The sequence below is a fragment of the Nyctibius grandis genome, chromosome Z (assembly GCF_013368605.1).
Source record: "Nyctibius grandis isolate bNycGra1 chromosome Z, bNycGra1.pri, whole genome shotgun sequence".
NCBI lineage: Eukaryota > Metazoa > Chordata > Aves > Nyctibiiformes > Nyctibiidae > Nyctibius > Nyctibius grandis.
This window is the reverse complement of record NC_090695.1, coordinates 81,363,915-81,382,047: the sequence shown is the minus strand read 5'-3', so window position 1 is coordinate 81,382,047 and position 18,133 is coordinate 81,363,915.

Sequence of the window (18,133 nt, the reverse complement as noted above, 5' to 3'; positions counted from 1 at the left end):
GATTAATCATTGGAGCCTCAGTAAATCAAAAAAGCCAACATGATGATTTTGACCTAGCTGTTCGTTAGCCATATCACCAATTACATTTTCTAACTTTCAGATGTCTAGTAAGGCCCCAAAATCGATGGGTGTCCAGTAAGACTTGCTCAAAAGTATTTGCTTATTCTGAATATCGCAAAGATGTATGCAGCGGTTGTAAAACATGTTTCCAAGACTGCAGTGTTGTCTAGCATGTGGAAAGCTCAAGCAATAGGTAGTTATGAAATTGCTGCCAAAAACATCACCTGAATTGCCAAAATCAACAGTTAACACTGCCTGCTTTCTTCCAGTTCGCATAATTGTATAAAACTTGGTTATTCCAAAATCACTGTAGAAATGATCTGCGTATTGGAAGATACGGAATCAAAACACTGACTTTTTCCTCCTACCTCCCCAATAAATTCCCACTAATGGCCTGTAGATTAGTATGTGATTGCCATGCTTGTTTTCTAATCTTTTTATAGGTCTCCAGATGGCTGTGACGTAAAGAAGAAACATCCTGCATGAATTTCGTAAGAATAAACAGTCTCCGTTGACTCTAAAGAGGAACGCTTATGATTCTGTAATTATTGCAATCAGAGCCCCGTCCTAATGGCAGCACCAGTGAAGACACACAGGAGCACCCCCTTAATCTGCCGTGAGGTACATAAGAAGGGTGTAACATTACATAAATCCACTTTTCGCACTAAATTATGATAGAATTCACGTCGACGTAAACCACGGCACACCAGTACAACCCAGGCCAGCTTTCCCTGCAGAGCATCCCTTTCCTCCCAGCCAGGTAAGTCACTTGATGGGCTCACCTTCTGACGAAGGTGCCTCATCATTTCTTTTGTGACCACAATTTCATCGTACAGGCAACTGCAGATTATACTTCTGTTATGGTGAACGTATGGTATGCAAAGGGATATCTAATACAAACCCAAATTACAAAACAAGAAAAGGCAGACCATTCAGAATTCACAGTCTCAGGAAAAAAAATGTACTAACACCTCCAATAGTCAGTAATTACACATGGAAACACCGCGTGCTGTTACAGAACATGTATTCATATCTGTCGGTAATGCACATTGTATCGTCTAACTTCTATTAAAGAAAAAAAATAAAATTACCGTTTGTTGTCGTGATTGTCACTCCCTGTGGTCTGTCTGCGTTGTTTAAATCTGTAAAATAGCCAGAAAAAAAAAAAGCAAAGGATCATAATTTAAACAGTTCTAGCATTTTGTTCTTGTTCGTGAAATATACGTAAAAGTGGCAAACCTATGTGTGTTCGGAAGGCGCTGCATATATTAACTTTTGAGATTATTAAATAAATCACTGAATTGCTTGGCTCTAGATTAAACGGGGAAATAACTAGCCACATTTCCTGCAGATGATCTAATGTGACACAAAACAGACAGGAGTAATGTACTCCAGTATCTGCAGGGTTAAATGTGATAATCAATATTTACAGGAAACAATCTCAATAATATCATTTTAAAAACCCCAAATTGCATCATTATTTCTGGAGAACTGAGCTTAAAAATAAAAGGTTAAGAATATTATTTGGCGCTGTTGAATAGAAGTGACTAAAACTACAGAGGCAGATACAGGATTTGCATACTATAAGATGCCAGTTACTTAATAAAGGATGGAGGCTCCACCTAGCCTTCAGTTCAAAACATGCAAAACACATGAAGCCAGCTTTTCCCCGCTAGATTTCCCAGCCCTTCCAGACAGCCGGTGTCCTGAAACCGGAATCACAGGGAAGGCATGCTCTCTATTTACAGCCCTGCGAGCCTGTCAGGAGCCGCGGGGGTAAATAAATACAACGTAAGGTGACTCGCTTTCATTGCATCATATCGGTTACATCAGCCTCATCTAAAAAAAGGCACATTATTATTATTATTATTATTATTATTATTATTATTATTATTATTATTATTATTTCTCAGGGAGCAACCGAGTTCTTCTGTTTCAGGGTGAAGCAGTTTCACCCCTTTCAGGGATCGCGGATGGACCGGAGATGCGGAAGGATGCTACTTTTTTTGGTGGGAAGGATGGAGGGATGCAGCGGGGCACCCTTGGACCGGTCCCCCGCTCCAGTGACACCCGGGGCCGGGGTCAGCGGCCGTGCCGCGCTTCATCGGCCTTCCCCGGGCTCCGAAGCAGCCGCCCCTTCCCCGAACCCCCCCAAAGGTGTGCTCCCGAGCCGGGCTGAGCCGGGCCCGCCGCACCGGAGCCGCTGCCCCCGCCGCCTCGGCCGGGAGGGGAAGGGTGGCAGGAGTATCACGCGTTTATCAACCACCTCCCCCCCCGCCCGGGGGGATGGCCTGTTTTGACCGGGCTGCCGTTTGGGTAACCCGGGAAGTGATGTCTGCTTGCTCCAAGTGACCCACGACGTGCGCAGGCAGGGGATGGACTAACTGCAGCCAGCGATACCCGGCACCCCGGCCGGCTGCAAGATGTGCCTTCCGCCTTTTTTTCTTTTTTTTAAAATTTCTTTTCTCCCGTTTTTCCCCCTCATTTTTTCATTTTTTTCCTTTCCCCCTTTTTTCCTTTTTTTTTTCTTTTTTTTTCTTTTTTTTTTTTTTAATATGTAGAGGCCACAGAGAGTCAGTTTCAATACTCCAGCCCCGTGAGTGTTTGTTCTTATGTTCACACCTTCCGAGGGCACCCAGGCATTGCCAAAAATCTTCCTGAAAAGCCTCATCTCTGCTTTCGCCGGCGGTCTGCTGGATAATTAGCAGTTCCCTCACCTAACCACGCCACACGACCAACAGGTTTAGCATCAGACGCACAAAATCGGCTAACCGGCGTAAGCCGCCGTGTCAAGTCATAAACCCTGCCTTGTTAATCAAATTTCCCTCGCCAGGGGCGAGTTAAAGCGGCCGGAGCCTGGCCGGGGTGACCTGCTCCGACTGCTCGGGGAGAGGCGGCCCCAGCCCGGCCTCACACGGAGCCGAGAAACCCCGACCAGCCCGGGGCTCAGCTCCCCCAATTTCGCAGGGAATTCAGGACCGGTTTATCCCACACACACTCGCCCCCCACACACACACCGCGATACTTACATTTATTCGTCTTTATCACAGAAAGGTTTGATCCCGGATCTGGGGGTTGCGCCGAGCCTCCGGTGGCAAACAAAGATCCCCACGGCCAAGCCCCTTTGGAGCTCGTTCAGGTCTCCAGAAATTCACGTCTCCCCCCTCGCCATCCGTATTTAAACGTGCCGCTTAGCTCCACGGTGTCATTCTTGCGCGAACGGCCCTGAAAGAGTTAGAAATCTTCCATCCAGAAAAACGAGAGAGAAACACGGAAAGTTGGCTTGGGTTTGGCGCTTTATTTTTTTTTTTTCCACCCTTTTTCCATATTGCTTCCTACGCCCCGGAGTAGAAAGTGAAGTGTCGTATGTGAGGTTCTGCAAGTTTTTTGGGGGGGTTGGCCAAGGTCTAGTCCAGCCCTCTCTGCCGAGGAGGACGTGCTCTGAAATTCAACCGATTTCCCCAACGCTTTTGTTGCTGATGAACTGAAGCCCTATTGTTCATCCAATGCCACGGTCTTTTTCAGTTCCTACTATACGTTATACGTTGCCAGAGATAATGAATTTGCACCAAAACCTCTCATAGTCCCATTCTGACAGACGGAACAAATTAGAAATGTCTAGTCTAAAGAAGAGCAACGGCTACGTTTTCCTAGAGAAGAAGGAAAGCGCACGTTTCTTTGCGAACGTAAAAAAAAAAATGCAGAAAAATGTCGAGTTTTCTAAGGTGTTTTCGTCCAGCTAACTTCTGAAGAACAGTTTCTTCCAGGTCTTGTTTTTGGGAGGCACTGCCATTTTCTGCAACTTTTGTCCAAACCAACAGCCGGCCAACAGCAGGGAAAAAAAAAAAAAAGAGAGAAGGAGAAAAACAAAATTAGGAAAAAATCACGGTGCTAACAAAAAAGACTCTCTCCCCATCCTTGCTGTCATGCAAACTTGTAGCGTGACCTCTCGTCGCTGGAAGGAGCGTGTCCTCAAGCGCTGCCGGTTCCTTCTGTCTCCTCTCGTCCATCGCTCCGGGTTTGGAAACAGCGTGAAAACGCCCCTCAAAGCCCCGGTTGGGTTTTAGGGCGCGGGGGGCGGGCGGGGAGCGGGGGGGGGAGGGGGGGGGGGGCGGGATGGGAGAAGTTTAGGTGTGCGGGGAGGGAGGGAGGTGGGAGGGAGGTGGTGCTCGTCGAGGGGGCGGCAGGACGTCTCTCCCCTGCGGGGGGGGGGAGTGTAGGGAGGGTCGTGCTGGCCCCCCCGCTCTGGGGAGGCTTTACACGACTTCCCCGGTCCCGCGTGGGCAGGTGTCAAGGAGTGTGGGTATGTGTGAGGGGAGAGGGGGGGGCTGCGAGGGGTGGGGGCGGCGCTGAAAAATGAATATATATATACATGCTACGCCCGCGCACATATATATATGTATGTATATATATATATATATGTATATGGTGTCAGATGGGTATCCCGCCTGGAGAGTGGCTGAAGGGAGCGGGGACGCACTCCGCCGTCCCCGGGCGCGGATTTTCCGCGGTGACAGTCCGCCGCAGCCTCGCCGCAGCCCCCGGCCCCCTGGGCATCCCCCGTCGTCAAGGCCCCCGGGGACCCGGCGGACAAAGAGAGCTCTGTGAGGACCACGACGCCAGCCCGGAGCGAACCGAGGGGGATTCAGGAGGAGCACCCCCCACAGACCCCGGCTGCACAGAAAACTGCGGAGAGGATGTATGAAAGTCCGCACCGCTCCCCCCGGCCAGAAATACACTCGCGTTTCCACTCCCTGGCGTGGGCATTTAAGTTTAGTTGAGATGCTTCAGTGGACAGGCGGGTGTGAGGGGGTGTGCGGGGGTGCAGCCGCTCTCTGGCAGCTGGTTTGCTCTAGGAGCGACCGTGCCAAGGTGCAGAGAGATGCTCTGGAGCATCTCACAGCAGACTAACGAATAAATAAACACCGCCAGGAGAAAAGGAGGGGAACCCGGGTGCTGTGGGAGCGCAGCCCTCGCTTCCGAACTGCCGGCTGCCCTCCATCCCGCCGACTCGCCCGCAGAAATGCCCCCGCCGCTGAAAGTTCTCCAAACACCGTTATACACCGCGGGGTCTCCACAGGGGGAGGGGGAAAGAGGAGCACAAACCGCTCCCCTCCACCCTCTGCTACCCGCGGACCGGTCACTTTCCGCCGCCAGACACCGCGTCCCCTCTCACACCGCTTCTCCTCCCGATGCCTTGGGTGGGGGGAATCACTGCACAGCCGGGAGAGCGGCTGTGACTTGCAGATCAGAGCGGCGGGGTCTGAGACCAGACAGGTCTGCAGCCCCTCCCCACCCCGCTCCTCCGGCCACCTGCGTCGCCGCGGCCGGTGGCACCGGCGGGCCCATCACCCCGTCACCGCGGTACCCGGCGGAGCACCGCGGGCGGCGCGGACGGTGCTTCACCTCCGCTGGCTCCACACGCCTGTGTCATGCAATACGTTGGGGAGGGAAGAGGGGGATATTTAAAATTTTTTCTTTTTTTTAATTGCCCGGAGTTTTCCATTTCCCGCCCGCCTCCTGATGAAGACAAGCAGCAAATAACGTCCCTTTTAAAAAAAAAAATAAAAAAATTAAAAGAACACCACAAAAAAGGCAGGACGGGCTCGGCGGCGCTCCGGGGAGGTGGGCTTTGTTTTGGGGTTGCGCGGGGGGGCGGGCGGGCTGCTGCGCTGCTGCCGCTGCTGCCAGCGCGCATTGCACCGGGCGGCAAAGCGCGGCCAGGCAGCCTGCGCCCCCGCGGACGGTGCCTGCCGGCTGCCTCCCCGCAACCGCCGCCGCTTCCCCGGCCCGGCTGGGCGCGGAGGGACGCGAAGCAGAGAGTAGCGTCTCCGCGGCTGCGCCCACGCCCCGCGTCCCCCATCCCCGCTTCACGTTCAAGGTTTAACGGCGAGGTCACGTCCATTGACGTCAGCTCGAGGCAGACTGTACGTCCGGCTACATTTACATACATCAAGGAAATTAGGGCAATAAAAAAAAAAAAGAATATGCAAATCCCGCTGCTGGGAGAAGAGACCGCGGATTCCTGGAGCGATCGCCTCTGTCGCGGAAGATCCTAATTAACGGAAGAAAAAAACGGGCCTCCCTTCTCCTTCCAAACATCATCATCATCATCACCGACAAAACAAACATCCCCGAAACGAGCAATCCGGGCTGCGGCGCGGCGCGGATCCCGGCCGGAGCCGTGCGTGATGCGGGCTCCAGCGCCGCGCCATTCTCCTCTCCTCCGCCTCCTCCTCCTCCTCCTTCTGCTGCTGCTCCTGTTGGCTCCTGCGTCTATTATTTTTAATACTGATGCATATGTAAAGGTATATTTGCATTTTTTCTAAATTTACTGGAAGTTACAGGCTATCGCTTTCCCTTTGATGTCTCCTTTCTGCCATTTTTTTATTTTAATGCCCTCTCCCCTTCCTTTTATTATATTTTCCCTTTTTTTTTGGCGTGAATCTGCTGTGTATCTGTCTTTATATTCCGTTTCCTCCATGCTTCTGTTTGTATGAGGTTGCATAATATGCACAGTGTTAATATCACAAATCAAGGTGCAGAGGATGCTTATTGGGTGTTAAGAGGAGAGGAGGATCTCATTGCCCTGCTCAGCTATCATACCGGTAGCTCGAAACTGGAAGTTTGATCTCCTAATTAACTTCATATTAGGAAAAAACAGAATTAAAGCCGTTTGAAGATACAAGGAGATACGGATAAAGCGTGCAATGGTGACTGTTTCAAAGGATTTATAATATTTCATGGCTGTATTAAGGCCTATCAGTGCACTTATATCTGCCTTGATTTCAGAAACCTTTTATTTCAAAGTCTTCTCTTAAAATGGGCAGACCCAGGTACGGAGAGCTTTCTCTGAGGAAGACATTTTGTATGTTCTGTCCTAAGTGCGACATTATTAAATGTGAACATCTCATTTTAACGTGTGTAGGTTTAAACCCGCTACCCAATTCTTTACCGAAAGAGCATTTTTAGAGGTGATTTTAAAATATTGCCGATAGCATTACATTTGCTTTATCTGAAATTCCACAGGCCTTGAATTACATTAGGAACAGTGTTAGCACATTTCGGTTTACCTTAATGGGGAAATTCTTACACGAAAGAAGAGTAGTTTAAATCTGATTAAAAATAGAAGATGATTCGCTTTTTATGGTACTGGCATGTTACGTTTTTAAACGAGTAACGTTATTCCATAAAAAGACAACACCCTCCCACACACACATTTTTTTCCTTTCCTTGTCCAAGTGCATGCATAGGTAATTAGTTACACTATGAATGACTTACCTGCATGAACGTATAAGGCAAAAATTAGCCCTCCCCAAAGGCTGTCACGCATGTTTGTTTGTTTTTTTTTTTTAAATAAAGAGCAGAGTGTCATGCTCGGTCTGTATTACTCGGTGCCTGTTTCGCCACACGTGTACTTTAATTCTTTGGCGTTTCTTACTGTATTTCCAGTGCTACCTCTCGCTCCAGTTTCACACGCCCTACACTGATATGTCATCCAATAAAACGTGGTCAGATGGCTAAAATATTAAAAAAAAAACCCACACCAAAAAAACCCATGCCCAAAACGGAAACCGACACCATCATCCGTCAGATTAGCTCTTACCTTACCACATATAGTAACAATTCATTAGGAAAGTACCATTTCTGCACGTTTTTACCCATATCGAGTGCCGGGGACTCCCGGCCCGCGGACGCAAACCCAACCTCCCTCCCCCGCTTTTAATTAGCGCACGTGCATCTCACCCTTCCCCTGCGGGCTCGTATTAGCATATGCAAAATGAGGAGGTGAGCGCGGGGGCCTCTGTCTGACCGTCTGTCCGCCCCCCCGACGGCCACCTCCCCGCTTGCTTACCCCGCGCCTCGCCGCAGCCCCGACGGGACGGGGAGGGGCGGGGGGGGGCCGCCGCCGCCGCCCCTGGAGCACCCCGCGGGCTGGGATACCGGGGGTCCGCGCCGCAGCATCCCCCTCCGCCCCCCCCCCCACCCGTATTACCATACGGCAGCCCCGCGAATCACGGCGGCGGCGTTTGAATGAGCCCCCGGTTTGGGGGAGGGGGGGGAGGATCCCCAGCCCTGCCTGCACCGCTGCCTGCGCCGCTGCCTGTGCCACGGGCAGCGCGGGGACAGCTGCCTGCCCTCCGTCACTTGCCACTTGAACATGAACTCGAGGAGTGGACTAGGAATAGGAAGGAGTGGAATAAATACCACCGCCCCCCCGCCCCTCTCCCGCACACGAGTTACCTAATATCGGCCTTTTACAGCTGAAAATACGTGCGCGTCTGTTCCGCTGCGCATCCGCACGGCTCACACGAGGGGTTCAAAATGCCCCCAGGTTAGCGATTTCAGGGCTTTCGGCCCAGGATAGATAACTAAATAAACAAATGAACACATAAAAGCGCTGATAATGCTCAGATGTGGGGTGGCCGCTACAGCCACGAAAATTACACAGGGCGCCGGCTTGAAAATAAATAAATACATGATATAGACCCACTCCTTCGTCTTCTTATTTTTTTTCCCGACCTTCTTCTTCTCTTTTTTTTTTTTCCCCCCAGCGCTTTTAATACCTAGACTTGTTTAAACCGAGAACTCAGCATTTTACACCTCGATTTCCTCTCTCCTCTCTTCAGCCTTATCCGTCTTCTTATCAAAACGCAAATAATCGGAACTGCATATCGCTCTACACGTGAACACACATGTTTTGGCATTATTTACAGATTATTTTAGAACAGAGTATAGAGGAATATCTTTTTTTTTTTCCCCACCCTCAGTACTTAAATACTGAAACTAAAAAACCTAGAATGTATTATATGTAGAAACACATAATATTAGGTGAAGTAACAGAAATTTGGCATGAGAAAAATATTTTTTTTTTTCCAGTAAGGAAAAAAGCTAAATGTAGAGTTTTCTGCCAACACACACACCAAAAAAAAAAAAAAAAAAAAATTTGAAGTCCTTACACAAAAGCTTCCAGTGCGGGTACACCCTCACGGTACATCTCGCTTGGAAATAATAAAGAAAACCGCAAAGCCATACCCCTTCTCTCTGGTTAAGAACATCTCCCCTGATTAGAGGTAGAAAGGTAGAAACCAAGAAGAGCTGCAGGAGAAGAGGAGGCGAGAGCTGCAATACTTTCATCCAGACTTCAAATAATCGCTAAATGGCGAGATTTCCGGGCAGTGACGTACAGCAAACTCTTTGTCAGGCGCGTTTTAGTGAGCACGCAGGACACCAATTTCAGCAGCAGCCCGGGACGAGCGGCCGAGGCAGCTGGGTCTCCACGCACGCCGCGGTTTTGGCTTCCAGCACCGGCAGAAGGGCAGCGAGCACAGTTTTCGCGACGGCTTTTCTGCTCTTTAATTTTCCTAATCAGCTCATACCTGTGCATCACACACCCCATCAATAAAGGCGAGGTTCGAAATGCACGGCTATTTCGCTGTTTTCCATAGTCACGGCCTGACGGAGAGCACTAAACATGATTTTATTTTTAATTTCCACCTGCAGGCGCGGGATGTATTTCCCCCCGCCCTCGGCGGGCTGGACCCCACTTGTGAGAGGGGGGGAAGGCGAGCAGGATGCGGGGGGAAACGACACCCCACTCCTTGTCGGTGTCCCCCCCCCCCCCAGCTCTGATACCCCCCAGCTGCTGCGGGGGGACAGCGACACCTGCCGGTGCCGGTCCCTAAATCCCGCATCTCACCGCCGCGTCTGGGCTCTACTCCGCCAAAACCACAAAATAATAATTAAAAAATAGAGAGAGAGACCTGGCGGTAATAACGATGAACGGCAGAGCATCCCCCGGGTGACGGGCAGACCCCACCGGCCCACCTGCAGCCCTCGCCCCCCTGGGGAAGGGCACCTTCCACACAGGGAGGGGGAATAGTCGCTCCCTCCCCACCACGTTTCCCCTGTTAATTGCCGGCATCAAAGTAAGGTCTCGCTCTGTGGGTGCCCGCTTGCGGAGAAGTTGGGCTTACGAACCGCCGGGCGAGGCGGGGAGGCTGCAATATCCCGTGGATCGGTGATATTTCGGTATTCGTCCCTGCAGAATGGCCCCGTTCTTGATTTAATTTGTACCGGTGCTGCCTGGAAAGGCCTTTTTCTCGGAAGCACATGGTAGCTGATCGCGCGAGGCTTTATCTTTCCGCGTTTCTCCCTTCCTCTTTTTAATAAAAAATAATGGAAATGAAAGGTTCGCTGTTACCGAAAGGCAGTTTTTAGGAGAAGGAATGGCGGTGAGGAGCTCTAATTGCGGTAGGTTGTCAGGAGGAAGACGCACTCCCGAGAAGTCGGAGGTCATGTTTGATTGGATTAACCGCCACTTCTTTCCTTTTTTTTTTTTTTTTTTTTTGTTATTTTGGTAGTTCATTAGCCGAGCTTCCGCCGAGTCGGTGCGCTTCGATAACTGATTTCCCAGATCTCCTTCTAGGAATTCGGGTTGTCCCGTGTCTCAACAGGCAGCGGGCGGAGAAAAGAATAACCCGGCGCTTTCGGAGGACATCTCTTCTGCACCTGCAGATCTTCTTCTCCGAATAAATAACAACCTGACGGGTTTTCACAGCGAGGAGAGGGTGCAGGCGCACTACCATCAAATATTTACATTAAAGGGTGACGTGGCTGGTACATGCAGTTGCTAAAGCACGCGTGGCGTGGCTTCCCCTCGCGTGTTTTAGCTGCCGTGCTGCAGGTACCGGCACGGGGCCCGGTGCACACCGAGGCAAACCGGCAAAACTCGGCTGCAGTTCCCAGGTGGTAAAAAACCCAAGTATAAACTATCCCCCCCGCAACGGCGTAACAGGCCCGAGGTGTCCTCTTAGAGAAGGTGTCTCTGCTGAAGGACCTAGTGGGTTATCTGAGCAGCGTTCTCAATCGGGGCCGTGGAAAAATAGGGATCAAAAGCAACGACACGGGGTTTGTCCGTCTCTCCTTCTGGGGAGGGTGTTGTCCTTTTGTCCTAGCGACTCCCGGACTCGCCGAGGGCTATTTTGACAGAAAAATGACGGATCTCACGCATTTTGCTCTGGACACGCCGCCGTCCTTCCCACTCCCTCCCTTCCTCGCCGGGCTGTCTGCATCGCATCTCCTCGCCGTGCCTTGCGGACGGACGGACAGACGGACGCCGCCGCTGGGGCCGGTTCCCACGCTCCCGGAGCCCCCCCTCCCCGAGCCGGGACCGCAGCACCCTCATTAAAACCTTGCCGTTTTGATGCGCATGCCTGTTGACAAAAAGTTTCAGTGCATCCCCCTCGCCGGGTACTAGCGGCAGCGCTTGTCGGGCAAACCGCCCACCTCCCGGGGCACCGGGCAGGGCAGACACGCAGCCCCTTTGCCTCCTCCCGCCCCTGTTTTCTTCCCCAGCTTTTCAGTAGCAATGAAGGCATCGAGACACGGAGCCAGGGATGAACGACCGGATCGCGGAGATGCAAAACCGTCACCCTCCTCATCTCGGTGCCCCCGGATGGGCTGGCCGGGGGGTGCGGTTTGCAGCCGACTGGTAGACTCGTACAGAGGGATGGAAGGGCGGTCACCCCAGCTCCACCGACCCGTGCAAGACTCCAGGTCCCCACATCTTTCACACCCCCAAAAGGACGCTTGGTAGGAGCATGAAGCCCAGTTTCCCCGTCACACCCCGAGCAACCACCGGAACGCGCCCTCCCACCTCGCCCCCACCGCATTTATTTTTATTTCTCCCGGGGAGGGAGGGGGCACTCGCCTGCCCTGTCCCCCTCTCCCTACGCGCCGCCGGATGGGTGCGGTGCGATGCTCAGTGTGCAGGCAGAGCGGTGCGGGTGCCCTCCCGTCTCCCCCTGCCTGTGCGTGTTTAAGTACCCCGGAGGTGAGCCCCCCTCAGGTGATCAGGCTTGTAATCCAACAGCTTCTGTTCGTGTAAATAAGATCTATCACCCAGCACCCCCCTCCCCCCGGGGGACCCTGCGCCCCGGTACTCACCGCGCTCCCCCCGCTCCATCTCCGCAGCAGGGCAGAGGGTCTCTCGCAGACAGCCCGGGAGAGGCTTCTCCAGCCCAGAGCCGGGCGGGGAGAAGGGAAGGGGTGACGGAGGGAGGGAAGGGGTGATGGAGGGAGGGGGGTGGCCACGGGTGCTGCCCCACACCGGGCTGCGACGTGGCCCGGCCCCCCCCCCTCCCCTTGGCCCCGGCACTTCCCACCCCCTCCCGCCCCAAATCAGACAGCCGCGGGGGACGGGGGACACGTCTTTCGGGGGCGGTCCGTCCTTCGGGACCCCCGCCCGGCAGGGCGGCAGGTCGGGGGGTCCTGCCTTGGGGCCCAGGGGGACTCGGGTTTGGGGCCAAAAGAGGGAGAAAGGGCTCGTGGGCTGCCCGTCGGAACGTGAGCCCCACGTCGCGAGTGGGGCTGTCGGCGGGGGCGGGCATCACGTCCCCCCCTTCCTCTTGTCGTTGTTATTAATATTATTATTCCTACTCATACTTAATTAGAAAGGGGTCTGCAAAGGAAGGCAGGCGGCGGGGGATGGACGGGACTGGGGGCAGCGGGGAAGGGTCTCTCGGGGAAGGGGGACTCTGCCGGCGGGCAGCCCCCCCGGAGGGCGACGGAGTCGGGCAAAGGCTGGCTGCGCATCGCTGCTGCAACGCCGCCGGTTCCCGGGGAGATGCAATACCGCAGGCCCCCGTGGTTAATTATACGGAAGGCTTGATGAGCTGCAGCTCCCTCCTGCCTCGTTACGGGGGCACGATCGCAGCACACCTATGCCCCAGGGGCTGGGGCTGGCGGGGGGCTCGCCCGGGGCCCCCGCGAAACTTTCACTGCAGCAGGCAATACCATTTGCCCCTCTGATTCCCCGCGGTCGAGGATTTCTTTGGCGATTTTCTCCGAAAGCTTCACCGTAAACTTATTCTCGTTGACACCCGCCTGGGACGGCGCAGCACCGACGTGCCCGGGACCAGCCCACCCCACATTCGTGATCGCTGCATCCACGGCGATTTGCCGGCGGTTCGCACGCCAGAGGCTGCATCATTCCAAGCCTTCTTCCCTCTGTCATGCAAATGACGGCAAAACGCGGTTTGCCGTATAGCTGGTTGGAGCGGAGCACCATCCATCAGCAAGGCTGCCGTTCCTGTGGGGTTATGCAAGTTTCGTGCTTACACAGGCTGAAAAATAGCAGACACCAATATTTGCCACTGCGTTTTGGGATGTTTATACCTTACATGTACTATATCCTAATAAACAAAGTAACGTAACCAGAGATTGTATTAATGATATCGAGATAAAATTAATAAGTAAGAATTACATTATATCTAAAACCAGATAGCACTAAAATAAAAATAAATGTTTTTTGCTTTAGGATAAACAAAAAAAAATTATTTAAGCATCCTATATTATGTTCAGAAATTGCCTTTAATTTCGTGCCGATTTTGATGTTATATGAAATGATTAATACAACAAACACAAACAGCTTAGTCAGACTAAATTGAAAATTACTATAATTTAATTTACCAAAACAAAATTCATCGAATAATGTTGTTCATTCTATGGAGCACGGAAACGTTTTTCTTTTAATTTACTTATTTTCAAAACAGAAACTAAAGCATGTTAGAACTGGCTTCCTTTCAAATCAGAAGGGCTGACATTAGAACACCTGTCTACATATTCGTGCTGTGATGTGCCACTACCTGAAGCACGTAAAAATGAACAGGCAAGCTCTTGAATTTGCAAATTAATTTTTTTTTTTGCTTACCCTGTTACTGCTTATCACTGTTACTGATTGCATGTACTCACTTTCTCGTACGGACCATCCATTCTCTAGCGTAGTTTTTTTTTTTTTTCCCTTTTCTTTTTTTTTTTTTTTTTTGGAATAAGAATACATGAAAAAATCAGGTAAGCTCTTTCTGAGCAGGTCAGCTCCAGTAATGTCAGCCATCAGTCCCTGTCGAGCTCTAAGAATTCAAGCAGGAAAAAAAAAAGTGGATTATTAAGCATGGAATCATCACCAAATTGATTCTAAAGACATTGAAATCGGTGCCATTGATTTTAAATGGGCAGAATTTGGCCCAGTTGTTCAAGTTACAAGGGTATGTGGCTGTTTGTTTTAAAATGTAGTTCTCAAACTCATCTCTGGCTAAACTTATATGTGTACGTATATATAAATGTGGCAGGTAAAGGTAAGCTATTCAGCTTTTTCAAAGGTATTTAAGGGGGGCGGGGAGGATCTGCTGTTCTTTATTCGCAAATTTATTGGATTGTTCCAGTAGCGCAGTTGAACAGAACATAATTATAGGCAGAAAAACTCTTTCTGAGAGGTTGATGCCACACAAGTGGGGATAAAACATTTAAAAACCTGCTTGATTATCCTGGCGAAGTGGTTTCTATTTGAATTCTATTTCTGCCTTTCCTCCAATGATTTTTTCTCTTCACAAAACGGTCCTCGCCAAGAGCACACCTGCATTTCTGAGCAAGAAGTAGGCCACTGAAACCGTCTGTCCGGGCGGTGGGAGCACGGAGCCGGACTCGGGGTGCAGGGTCAGTCCGTGCCAGGCGGCAGCAGCCGTGCCGGCTTCTGGCACCCCCTGAACTCCCCGGAAAATTCGGCTTAAGACACACTTTGTCCTCCCCTTCACTAGATTAAATCGCTTGCAGGACAATATAAGCATAAAATGTATTATTTTTTGTTATTTGAGTAACTTAAGGCGGACTCTGGTCCTGCAGCTGGTACTCGAGCACAACTTCCATCAGGCGAGGGGACACTTTTCGTGGGGAAGAACTGAGCACGGGCTCAAAAACGAGGGTAGGAAGTTTGCTGTGTTCTTTGGAAGCCGATTTTTTAAAAGTCTGTGTGCAGTGCTATCACAAAAACGTGCTTAAGCAATAAAACAAGAACTTCTGAGCACGCCTTGGCTGTGCACGTCCGACTCGAACTCTGCTAAAATCGGGTGAGATCCCACTGCAGCCACATACAAGCCGCTGCTGGGTTCCGCCACGCCACGAAGGGTCCTTGAACCCCTTTTGTCTACACAGAGATGCAATTCGGGTCCGCTCCGTGCACCCCCCTGGGGCAGCCCCGAAAGCCGGGGCTGCGGGGTGTGCGCTGGGCCACGCGGGATGCCCAGGGCCGGCGGGACACCGCGGTACCTCCGCATGTTCTGTGCCAGAGGGGAAGGGGGGCCATGAGCCTGGCCGGCCTCAAACACGAGGCGGGGGGTTGCTAAAAAGGTACCAACAGGCTCATCCCGGTCGGGGATGTGAGGAGCATCAAACGGTTCTTCCCTGGGATCCACGGTCCTCTTTCAGCCTGAGATCGTTACTCTCACCAGAGGAAAACGAAGAGTTATATGAATTGCCTCAATTACCTTTTTTTTTTCTTTTTTTTTTTTTTTTTTTTTTTTTTGGTGAGGTGGGGATGCTTTCCAGACGCACTGAAAGGGGATAATTTTCTCCAAGCGGTGTAGAAACGACAGGAGAAATTTTCAAAGGGGTTCACTATTTTCCTACTTGTTGGGTGTTTTTTTTTTTTGTTTCCCCAAATGAACAACTAGACTTGCTGAACACCGGGGAGCGGGGGGAAAAAAAGATATCTTAAGGAGGGGTTAAACCCACGGGTGTAGTGATCGTGGACCTGCAGCGGGGCACCCACCCGGAGGTGGGAATCAACAGCGTGTAGGAGCGAGCCTGCAGCCCCCCCCTTAGGTGTTACACCCCACCTCAGGGATGTCGTGTCCCTATAGGCCCTGTAAGGTCCGACACGGCACAGCTCTGGGGCTATGTGCTGCTGAGCACAGTTGCCGGCGAGAACGGAACCCCTGGGTGACAAAACGCAAAGCATTCCCAGCTGAAGCTCCTGCCAGGTCAGGAAGACCCCACCCCGTCCTTCACGGACAGTTTCTCCCCCGACACCAGCAGCACGTTGCTTTTTTCCTCCTGCTCACCAAAAACCCCACATTTTCCTCATCGGTGGGTTCCCCAGAAGTGCGTGGGGAAGGAGCGCAGGACGCAGGTGCGCTCCTTCCAGAGCAGGGGAAAAGTCTCCTCGCTTTGCTTTGGCAGGAGGCAGAGCCATCCAGAGCAGATCCTTGTGCAGAATGATGGAGACACCCCCTCCCCTCCCTCAGACCCCCCTGCCCACTCCGCCACCGCCAGCGAACTTCAGCGGTGTGAAACCGACAGCGTTCAGGAAAACCAAAAAATAAAAGCGCTCCCCCAGCGCCGCGTCACCCCCTCCCGGCCGGGTTAATACCGGCTTTCCATCCCCACATAAGTGTTTCTCCCCAGTTTTCAAGCCGCCCTGAGAGGGTCGGTGCCTGACCCCTGTACGCGCCTCTCCCCCTCTGGAGAGGTACATATAATAAGTATATAATAATAATAACCACAATAATGACGTATTAAGTTATTATTATTACTATTATAAATATTATTATTATATGTCATCAGCATTGGCATTATTATAAAAAGAAAGGACAAAGAAACCCACCTGCGGAGCGGAGCCGACCCCTCTCCCCGGCACGGACGGACGGACAGAAGGGCGGACAGACAGACAGACAGGGAGGGTCGGTCCGCGGCGCCGCCGGTGGGATCCCCCCCGCCCACCCCGCTCCCGGCTCCGGGGCCCGGTGGGTGGGAGCCGCGGCTCCCCGCCGGTGGGTACGTGGGGCGGCAGCGGGCCCGGGGCGGCCGGTGACGGCGGCGACCCCGACGGGAGGGGGGCGGGAGGGGATGGGGGGGACGGGGTGGGGACGGGAGGGGATGGGGGGGGACGGGGTGGGGACGGGAGGGGATGGGGGGAGAGGGACCTGGCGGGGGGGGCAATGTGTTGGCTCGCGGGGCGCTGCTGCCCCCTGGCGGCGCCGCGCGGAGCCGCCCCGCTCCGCACCCGCGGAGCTGCGCGGAGCTGGAGCCAGCGGCGGGGTTAAGGCCCCCCTCCCGCTGCCTCGGGGCTCCTGCACCCTGCCCCCGCTGCCTCGGGAAGGGAGAAACGGGTAAACAGCAGAAAAGGCAGGAAAAATAATAATAAGTAATAAAAAAGGGGGAGAACTTACTTAAGAAGGCGGGGGAAGAACAAACGCATCCTTACCCTCGCCCACGTCCCTCCCCCGCGGGGAAAAATAATTAAAAAAAAATCAGAATGAACCTTAAAATAAAGGAGATTTTCTGCTTTTTAAAAGTTGCGCGAAACTTGAGAAAACCACCGGGAAATGTGGCTGGGTGGCCGGGGCAGCAGGCAGCCTCCCACGGGTGCGGGCCAAGGGGGGTCCCGATGGAGTAGCCGGGGGACAAAGCCAAAAAGTAAGGAAAAAGGGCAGAAAGTTGAAAACGGCGGCGGGGGGATGCGAGGGGAGAGGAAGGAGGGGCAGAAATTTTCGGGAAACGCGGCGGAATGAGGCCGAGGAGAGGGGTCGCACCAAGCGCAGGTGTGGAGTCAGGGACGCGGCCAGAAACGACGTGAAATGAATGTGAAAAATCACATGGAGCGGGGAAAGAAAACAGTTGCGTGGGGTTTTGTTGTCTTTTTTTTTTTTCCTTTTGAAACTTTTTCCCTTTTTTCCTTTTTTTTTTTTCCCCTTTAGAATTTTTTCCTTTTTTTTAATTTTTTTAAATTTTTTTTTTCCTTTTGAAATTTTTTTTTTGTTGGATTTTATCCTCTGCTGGACGCAAGCAGATGCTCTCCTGTCACCCCCCTCCCACCCCGCGCACCCCCGCGGGAGTTCCGCTGCTCTCGGCGTGGATGCCCACCGCCGGGCCGCAGCGGCAGAGCACAATTTGTTAAAAACTTTGTGGGGGGAAAAAAAAACCCTGGGTCTGAGGAACGGAATGGAGCTCTCCACACCCTGTAGTGGCACTTAAAAACGGGGGGACCCGGGAGGACGGTTGACTCCCTGAACCGGGCAGCTCTGTAAAGGTAATCAATAAAACCCGAAAGGGGCACTTTATTCCAGGCTTTATTGTAACAGTAATTTATAAGCCCCCCTCCCCAGCCCCGGATTCTTCCCATTGCAGGTAGAGCAGAACCGGATTTGGGAAAACAACATCAGGGGTGGCTCACGATGAAAAAGTGCTACTCGACCCCCTCCCACCTCCCCCAGGCCCGATCCAGCACAAGGAAAAC